The sequence below is a fragment of the Cynara cardunculus genome, assembly GCF_001531365.2.
Source record: "Cynara cardunculus var. scolymus isolate 2C chromosome LG 3, CcrdV1, whole genome shotgun sequence".
NCBI classification, from domain to species: Eukaryota; Viridiplantae; Streptophyta; class Magnoliopsida; order Asterales; family Asteraceae; genus Cynara; species Cynara cardunculus.
Window position 1 is genome coordinate 24518207 of NC_037530.1, and position 10888 is coordinate 24529094.

The 10888-nt window shown below is 34.2% G+C and overlaps 1 non-coding gene across 1 annotated transcript; it reads left to right on the forward strand.

The window, feature by feature from the left end:
* Positions 1-574: 574 nt before the first annotated feature.
* On the forward strand, positions 575-681 carry LOC112510591. The gene has a single exon (XR_003068969.1). It is a non-coding gene; the product is annotated as a small nucleolar RNA R71 (small nucleolar RNA).
* The last annotated feature ends 10207 nt before the right edge of the window (positions 682-10888 follow it).

The following is a 10888-nucleotide window of genomic DNA, read 5'->3' on the forward strand; positions in this document are numbered from 1 at the left end:
AAAACTTTGTTGATGATTCTGAGAGTTAGAACTGTTTTCATGATGTTGTTGTTAGAAATTAGATGTTCCTTGTTGTTTATGGACTGGTGGATTTAAACTGGGACTGTTCCAAGAAAAGTTCGGATGTTGCCTCCAACTGGCATTTTATGTGTTGGAATAGGGATTAGCTCTGTTTTGAACATAATTTACTGATTCAGAATTATGAGTACAATGTTCATATGAATGATCCCCTCCACAGCATACACACTGCACAGATAGGACTGTTGGGACAGGTGTATTAGCAGCTTGCTGTCCTCCTTGACCAGAAGTTAAATTTTTCAGCATGTTGGTCATGGAGGTAAGCTGAGCTGTTAATGCAGTATATGCATCTACATCATGTATTTCAGCAGTCTTTTTCTGTGATTGAGCACGTGGGTCGGCCCAATGCCCATTGTTGGCTGATATCTTTTCTAGGATTTCATATCCTTCATTAYAGGTCATRGCTRTRAAGGCTCCKCCCGCAGTCGCATCGAGCATTTGTTTTGCCATGGGATTTAACCCATTGTAAAACGTCTCGAGTTGAATACAATACGGAATGCCATGGTGTGGGCATTTCCTCAACAGCTCTTTAAACCTTTCCCACGCATCAAGAACAAGCTCATCGTCCATTTGTTTGAAAAGACAGATCTCGTTCCTGGACTTAGCGTTCCTTGTTGGTGGGAAATATTTTCGCAAAAAAGTTTCCGCCATGTTATTCCACGACGGCACAGAACCCGGTGTTAAAGAGTTAAACCATGCTTTTACCTGATCCCTTAAGTAAAATGGAAATAAAATGAGCCTTAGAGCATCATTGGACACTCCCGGGATCAGGAAAGCATCAGTGATTTCCATAAAAGATTTTAAGTGCGAATGTGGGTCCTCCGAAGGTAATCCGGCAAATTGGCCTTTTGTTTGCAACAAGTGAAATATTATCGGTTTTAGTTCGAAATGGAGAGCGGTCATATGTGGTCTAACTATCTCGGAATTTAATTGCTCAAAATCCGGAATAGCATAATCCATGATCCTTCCATTTTTGGAATTTGCCAAATTAATGATGTTCGGAGTTTGTGCTTTTTGTTGCTCACTAGGTTCCGATTCTGTGTCCAAATTATTATCATTATGTGGATGTCCTTGTTTAAAGTTCGGGAATGGTGGAATTGGTTCAAAACCCGGCGGTTGGTTTTCCAAATGCAGTATTTCCAGAATAATTGGGGGAGGTAACGCCATGTTTGGAGGGAGTAGAGCAAAAAATGCTCTTGGAGCCCTCCTTCTATAGTGAAACGTTTTCTCAATATCGGGATCAAATTCGAAAAATTCTCCGCGTTGTGACCGTGGCATACACCACTTTTGAAAACGATTCTAATGGTACTAGAAAAATCAAATCTTTTACTTTACTCAAAATAAAACTTTTAACTTTTCAATCCCCGGCAGCGGCGCCAAAAACTTGGTCGGTTATATTCCACACCTTTAGACTAATGAAATTGGGCCACAAAGCAAGTATACAATACGGCCAATGTTGTCTTTCCAAGTAATAAAGTTGTACAAGTACCGGAATATCGTCCATGGAGATTGTAGCCAAAGTTAAATGACAATCCAATGAAAGAGATGATTTCAGATGACGATTTTGAAAACTTTTGTTTGATTGTAAGGTGAATTAAAACAAAATACAAATTACATAAAAGAAGCAAGGGTGTAAGACTTAAGGTGAGACCCAAACACAAATTCCAGTATCCAATGCTATAGGAATGCTACAGCAAGCAGTGTTTCGAAACTAAGTTCCATAATCTATTTTGAAGGCATTCCTCTCGTACTTCACCATTGCACTATATTATAGCTTTCCACCCATATCTTTATGTAGTGTCCGAACCAGAGATAGTGACAAGATGGTGTGATCAAAATATATGGATAAACAAATCTCTTTGTTAAAAATCACTCTCTCGAGTCGATTCCCATATCATTTGAGTTGGCGTGTTCTTGATAGCTCATCTCTGAATCTATCATACTTTGACACTTTCGAAGAGTGACCAACCCGTCGGGTATGTTTGAAAAACATAAATGACAAGTCTTCTTGTCGGCAACTTTCTCAAGTCTACCTCTTATGTCATCCAAGTTGACGTGCATTCAATGGCTTATCTCTAAGTCCATGTCACTTTAACACTTTCAAAGTGATCAACCCGTCAGGAAGTGTGCTTGGTTTTATAAAAACTCGAATGAAACAATGGAACGTCGTTTACGAAAATACTTAGCTACTTTAGTTTGGTTTGAAAATCTCAACTGTCCGTCTCACACCCAAGCTATAAAAGCTTAGCTACTCATAACGGAAAGTAAATTATAAGAAAAATAAATGACGGAAAGTAAAGACATAAACGTAAATTGCTTAAAGTAAATGACGAGAAAATAAATAACGAGAATGTAAATGACGGGAATGTAAATTGCGGAAATTAAATAACATAATGTAAATGACAATAAACGTACAGGAACGTAAAATAAAGAGCAAAAAATAAAAGACGAGAATATTAAAGAAGAAAATGATGAAGAACTCAAGAAATTACTAAAAATACCCTTGGAGAGGGTTGATTTCAACACTAGCTAATGTTTTGATGGATAAAATGCATGATGAAAATGGAACCCCAAGCCCTTCTTTTATACCCAAAGAAGGCACTAAAAGACAAAAATTAAAAAACTTGGAGGCTAAGCATCAAAGATAAAGTTACAAAGTAACAAAAGAGTAACTAAAAGTACATTAGCCTAACCAAAGTCTTAACTATATATTTTTAACCAAAAACTCAGCTTTTACAGCTGTCTTCCACTAGCACAAAAAGGTAGCGTCTTAACCAGAGCCTCTGGCTCGCCTAACCAGAGCTTCTAAAAATTAAAAATGAGTTATACTTGAAAGAAAATAGATTTTTAAATAGAACAACCCTCTGATTAAACATAAAAATCAAACAGAGCATCTCTGGTCCTCTACCAAAGGTTTGAATATTTTTCCAATGACTTATCAAACAAAAGGCAGTAAACCACCCAGAGGCCAAGCCAACCAGAGGCCCTCTGGTTAAACTATGTTCTGGTCTCTAACTGCCATTATAAAAAATAAGTTTGAAAAAATTTAGCCCAAAAAGATTTAGTTATAAAATGGCTTGGAACTAAGAGCCCATAAACAGAGTTCGAACACAGCTTGTATACATAGCTCGGGCATAGAGCTCAACTTCCGAGCACAGAGCCTCTAGGTCAAGATAAGTTAAAACTTTTGAAAACGATTTTAGAACCCGAATACAACCAGAGGCCCTTTGGTTGAACATGAAGACCGTCCAGAGCCCCTCTGGTTCCTCACCAAACACTCATTTTATCAAAATAACTTGAAGTAAAGCAATTCATAACCAGACCAACACATAAACATGGTTAATTCAAAAGCACGACCACTCGAAGCCTCTCTGGTTATAAACAATTTTCTCCTCATCATAATAACGTCTTTATCTCATCAATTGGAAACGACATTCTAAGTCCTCACATCACACAGTTGCAATAACTCTAGGTCATCGCATCATAAGGATGTGATAACGAAGCATTTAATCAAAACCCATATTTCACAATTGTCACCATTATCCCAATATACACCTCCCTTGATATGCCACCCTTATCCCAATATACACCTCTCTTTGATATGACACCCTTATTTCTACATAAGATATAATCATAACAAAATCCACCATTTTGCCAATAATGGCATCAAAACAGTTTTGTAACAGAAACCCATGTGAAGAACCTTATGGTTCTGTACTCAGTTTCGCCATCAAGCTCAAACAGCTTCAAGAAATAGTTTTATCACTTTTCCATATAAGAACTATACGGTTCAATAGTTCAAATACCAAATAAAAAAAGTTGATAACATAAACTCACCTTATTTCACGTATACGAAGATGAATTAACACAACAACAACTTCCAAATAGAAACACAGAAACAACTTCTTATTCTTACAGATTCACGTAGGATTTCACACAAAGGAACACAGTGAAGATACTTTCTTTCTTTTCTCTCCCAAAACAATGAGATAAGATAAATCTTATCTATTACTTTTATCACCATTTATCTCACAAGCAGTAGAGGTTTAATATTATTCAAACCATAAATATCTCACATTCTCCCATGAGATAAAATAATTATCTCACACAAACAATCGTGAATCATAAGAAGTGGTGAGATTATTTTAACAATTAAGCACATAATTAATTTAAATCCCTCCACTTACCATTACCTTTCAAAAATCATCCCGCACTTTTATAACCGAAAACTCGGTTATCACAATAAGTACCTTATGATAGAGGAAAAAGAAGTATGAAACCAATTCTTAGAGATCAACCACATACAGTTTTCCCGAAGATGGAACATACCATCGAATCCAATAGAGTTTATTATTGTGAAGAGCAGACGATTACAATGTACAAGGTTCAACTTTGAACCCCTACTCGTGACATGGTTGACATGGATGACGACGAAGCAGATGATGTAGCCAATAAGTTTTTTAGCAACACCTATTTTTATTATGGATGAAATCTCATATATATTGTTAAAAATATGAATCCATTAATGTGACTAATTCAAAAAATTCATACATAGACCCTAATATTGACAATTCAGGTGTTGATACGAAGGATCACATGGCAGACAATGCAACCGCTAAGTGTTAAAATGAATTCATACGTAGGACTAATGATTAATTTTATGCATGTGGATTCTCAGGGAGTTTGGATAATTCTGAATGGTTATTACGTTATTCCATCCGATTAAAAGAAAGAAAGAAAGACTTTATCTGAGCACATCACATTCATTATGAACAAGTAGTCTTTAGTTTGAGCTCATTAAATTCATCATGAATAAGTAGCCTTTGTTTTGAGTACACCACATTCATCATGAATAAACAACCTTTAATTTGTGCAAATCACATTCACCGTGAATAAGTAGAATTTAGTTTGAGCACATCATAATCATCATGAATCTACAATTCATAATAGTGCATAATGTATTCATCATGAATATATATCCATCATCACGATGTATATTAATAGATATGTTCTCTATAGTGTTAATCCTAATCACATACCATAGTTAGTTTATATCAAGATAAAACTAAACATTGTATAGGATGTCATTATGATGGCATTGAAGAACTGAGTCATGTGAGGTGATTGAGACACCCGGTGGATCGAATAATTGGATATCTATCATACACAACCCAGTCAACCAAGGCGTAGAAGGAAGATATTAAAGAGTCATTGATTGGAGTCTTTTATTTCACATCAAACTAGTATTGGTTGCATAAACTTTGGGTTGTCATGAAGTGTTAAATAGTAAAAAATGATGAAGTATGATATACTCGTGTTTTCTTCATGAATTTAATTACATTGATCATGAATACACACCTACTTTCATTCTGCATACACATTTATTCACCATGAATGCTAATATATTTCATGATGGATACATGTGCATAAGAATATATGCTTTGATGTAACTTGATTGATTGTACACCATTATAATACATTTATGTTTGCCTTATTTGATATCTTAACTCACCTGAAGTATCGACTCAATATCTTAACTAACATATAAATGATGTATCTGCCTCATTTGGATTGGGTACCATGTATGGACCTGATATCTTAATTCGGCTAAAGTAACCAATATTAAGTGTTTTTCGATGAACTACACATCCAAGCCCAAAATTAAATAATAAAAGATATCTCGGCTCGAATCTAACTAATTCATGCTAGAAACATAGGACACATCAACTTTCAAGTATACCATACCCTTATATTATCTATACTATATTATAAAACATTTGACAAAAACTATTAAAATCATTTTTATGCATAAAGTACTATTAGTTAATGCATATTACTTAAAATTCAATATTACAAGTAAATTGTATATAAATAAAACTTATTAAAGCTCCATTTTTGAATTCGTCTAACTAACTATAGATAAACATAATCAAATACAAGAGAAACATCTCATTTTAAATATAAAACCTCGAAAATATAATTAGGATAAATGTTGACTTCTAATATAGTACTTAATTATTATCTTTATAAGGAATTATATTATTAAATCAAAATAAATTACGTTATTATTAAACATAAATTCAATTATGATAAAAATTGAATTACAAAAATTATACAAAAATCATAATTTTTAAATAGTTAATTTGATACTAATATCGGAATATTTTTTTCAAATTTTTATGATATCTTCAAAATTTATATATTATTCAAAAATAAAAACATTATTGTTTTCTCGAAACCATGTAAAACCGTATTATATTAACATGGACAAAGTATAAAACAAAATATTAAAAACAAAATGTATCTCACTGCATTGTACGAGTATTCTTGTAGTAATTATAAAAATGTACTATTATAATCTAAGTTTCCCACATTTTGCTTGGATACAAATATCTATGTTATAAACTCATTAATTAATCTAATATTTGTAGAAAACCAAGAATATAGCAACATGAATTCATGTTCTATCACCACTAAAAGAATTATAAAAAAAATACCACATTCATGTAACATGTATTCATGATGAATATTCTACATAAACTCTACTGTTAACAGGGAATGTAATGCGTATTCATTTTAGAAACTTAACGGGTTCCTTTACAATACTTGTGACCTACAATCATAAGCAATTCCATTGTGAAATTTCAAACCGCTGGAAAACTAATGTAATTGTGAAAATACCATTTCCTTAGTTATAATGTTCATCAAATACTATCCAACCACCTATGAACACAAAAATAGGAACAATCCTTTGCTACGTGCACCCCTATTCTTAGACGTATAGTGAAGAATCCTATGCTATTTTGAATAATCAATGTTAATAAACCCCTCGGCCTCGGTGATCATATATTCCTTACGCATGTTAATATCTAACAACAATAATGTTGATGCATGTAACACCCCCAATCCATAAATTGCATATAACACATATATTATACATAGAATACATGACTTCTCCCACATAGGTCCATAATACAAGAGACTAAAATATACAGCCCAAAAATTTCAAGGTACATGCTCTTGTATCCTAGCATCTATACTCCAAAACGTGGCTAATTAAGATCTTCACATAGCTAAGCACATAGAGAAGTAATTTACATAATGCTCTTTCCCTTATTATCTTTACCTGCATACATATTTTTGAAAACACAAAATGAGGGTTAGACATAAATGTCTAGAGAGGTTCCCTTTTATGTAATGCAGGGTGAAGATCACCAAAACATTTATTTCAAATAATTCATCTCATGTAGCAAAACTAAAATCATACTGTTTCGGTCCATCGGGCCTCTTGTTCCAAACCACACTTGGAATATATTTCAATAACCAGGACAAGAGCCCCTCTGGTCACTCTTCCAGAGCTTCTGGTTCCTCGACCAGAGCCTCTGGTTGTACTAACCAGAGCTTCTGGTTCAAAAGACATGATCAACCAGAGCCTTCTAGTTCAACGTGTAAGCCAACCAGTGCCTCTCTGGTCCGTTTTTCATAAAAAAGATTCTAAGTATAAAATCCTTTTCTTAAAAACTTCTAAAAATATGATTTTGACATAGAAGCTCTTATCAATAAATACAGAGCCTCTGGTCTAATTAGTACATTTAGTAAAAAGTTGCTCATTTTCCAAATCAATAACTAGAATCCTTTGGTCCAATAATGAGGACCAACCAGAGCCCCKCTGGTTCCTTACAAGGAACAACCAAAGCCCCTCTGATTCCTCATAAAAATAACCATTCTGTTCCAAAACTCTCTTAACCAATATCAATGGCCATAGGCCAAGTTTTCCCCTTCTCAATAACATCAATACTATTATTTCTAATAAGAACAATATCTTTGAGTTCTCAAACCACAAAGAAGTAATGACTCAAATCTATTGTAGTCTTAAAAAACATAATAATAAGAGCTATAATATTCACACACAATCGCCACCCTTATATCCAAAGGTACATCTCTCTTTGATATGCCACCCTAATTCCAAAAGACACCTCTCGTTGATATGCCACCCTTATTCCAAAAGACACATCTCCTTGATATGCCACCCTTATTTCTTCTTCAAAATTTATGAACTAATTCGGATGAAGGACTGCAATCACAACCATCTTATCGAATCCTCATTCATAGTTTTATCCATAAAATCTATAGATTAATTCCAAATGAAGACAGATCAAAATCACAATCGTCTCAAAAGAATATTCTCTATAGTTTTCAACCAACAGTTTTATCATTAAAACCTTTCAAACTCAARAACAATCTATTCTTTCAATGGTTTCCAAAAACATCATGTCCCTTTTAAATCCTCAAAACAGGATATCACTTCCAAAACTGTTTTAAAGAAGCAATCTCTTCTTTATCTTTCCCAAAACAGTTTTTAATACACAAATATATAACAATAACACCTTTAAACTATCAAAATAGTTTTACCATCCTTTCTTTAAAACCAATATCAAAATCCAGCAGTTTATATAACAAAATATATAAAGGTTTTAGTCATCAAAAAACTCACAGTGTATAATTAACAGTATTTTTAAAACTCATCTTAACAAATCACAGATTCTGTTGTTTTAAAACACACAGCAAATCACAAGCTCTTCAAACAGCTTTGAACAAAAGATTTGTTCAAGAACACTTCACACCGCCAAAATACTCTCTTTCTCTTTCAATAGGTTTTTGTTCAAATGAAATGATAAGATAGAATCTTATCTTTTTTATTTCTTTAAATACTCTCACCATGGTGGTGGAGATTATTTTAATTATTATAAAACTCATAGGCGGTGAATTATTTATCCAATAGAAATAACCTTGGGTGGTGGGTTTATTTATCATAATATTCAAGATTTCTTAACCATGAAGGTATAAGTTTTTAAATATTATAATAATTTTTCCACCAGAATATCTTATCACAAATATGCACCACCTCATGTATGCTTCACACCACATGCATATATGTATAAATTACATACATATCATGCCATTTTTCACATATATGCATGCACAATATCATGTTCACATTTCACATATATAGTTCATGTACTTCTACTTAGATATGCATATTTCACGTAATCCACATAACAAACATGTATAAATGACCTCAACCCAGGTTGTCTAAAACCTGGTTATAACATTCTTCCCCTCTTAAAAGAATTCCGTCCCGGAATTCACTTATTCAAATAACCACGGATATTGAGTTCTCATGTCAGATTCTAATTCCCAAGTTGCTTCTGAACCTTTATGAAAACGCCACTATACTTTTACTAAACTGATCTCCTTGTTTCTCAATACTCTGGTCTTTCTGTCAGTTACTGCCTCTGGTGTCTCGATAAAACTCRKYTTATTGTCAAGTTTAATCTCAGGGAGTGGTATTGCTAAGCTTAAGTCGGCCAAACATTTGCGTAGATTTGATACATGAAAGGTGTTGTGAATTAAGTGGAGTTCTTCTGGTAATTCCAACTGATAAGCTACCGCTCCAATTCTTTTGCAGATTCTGAATGGTCCAATATACCTTGGACTAAGCTTACCTTTCTTCCCAAATCTCATAACACCTTTCCATGGATACCTTTAACATTACAAAGTCACCTACGTTAAATTCAATTGGTTTTCTTCGTTTGTCGGCATAACTTTTCTGTCTATCCTGGGTAGTTTTGATTTTTGCTCGAATCTGGTCAATCTTTTCAGACGTTACTTGCACAATCTCGGGACCTGTCAACTATTTTTCACCTACCTCATTCCAACACAACGGCGTTCGACATTTTCTTCCATATAGGATTTCATAAGGTGCCGCTTGGACGTTGGAGTGATAACTATTATTGTAGGCGAATTCTATCAACGGCAAATGTTCTTCCCATGATCCGCCGAAGTCGATGACACAAGATCTCAACATATCTTTGAGAGTTTGGATGGTTCTTTCACTTTGTCCATCTATTTGTGGGTGATAAGTCGTACTCAATTTGATTTGTGATCCCAAAGCTTTTTGCAGACTTTCCCAGAACTTTGAAGTAAAGCGACAGTCTCTATCAGATATAATGGTCAACGGAACTCCATGTCTAGTCACAATTTCTTTCATATAGATTTGAGCCAATCTTTCCAATGAATAAGTCTCTTTCATTGGTAGGAAATGTGCAGACGTTGATAGACGGTCCACTATTACCCATATTGCATCATAAGCTTTTGAAGTTTGGGGTAATTCCATGATAAAGTCCATCGTAATGTGATCCCATTTCCAGATCGGTATTTCCAATGATTGTAGATTCCCATAGGGCCTCTGATGCTCTATTTTAACCTGCAAACAAGTTAAGCGTCATTCTACATATCTTGCGATGTCTTTCTTGAGACCTGGCCACCAATAAAATGCCTTCATATCTTTATACATCTTGTTGGTACCTGGATGGATGGAATAACGGGACTTGTGGCTTTCATTTAGGATGGTTTCTTGTGTATTCCCATAATTTGGTACCCATATCCGAACTTGGAAACATAATATTCCTTCCCCATTCGGCTCCATGAGGGAAGTTATCTTACCCACTTTTTCTGATTTCTTGTTTTCTTCCTTGACAGTCTCTGTTTGGCATCTCTGTATTTTCTTATGTAAATCTGAGTTTAAACTTATTTTCATCGCCACTGCCTTGATAGTTCCACTTCTCTCTTTACGACTCAGAGCATCGGCTACAACATTAGCTTTTCCTGGGTGATACAAAATTTCACAGTCATAGTCATTAACTAATTCAATCCATCGTCGCTGTCTCATATTTAGATTCTTCTGGTTGAACAAGTGTTGTAGGCTTTTATCATCTGTATAAATTTTACACTTCGTTCCCAATAGGTA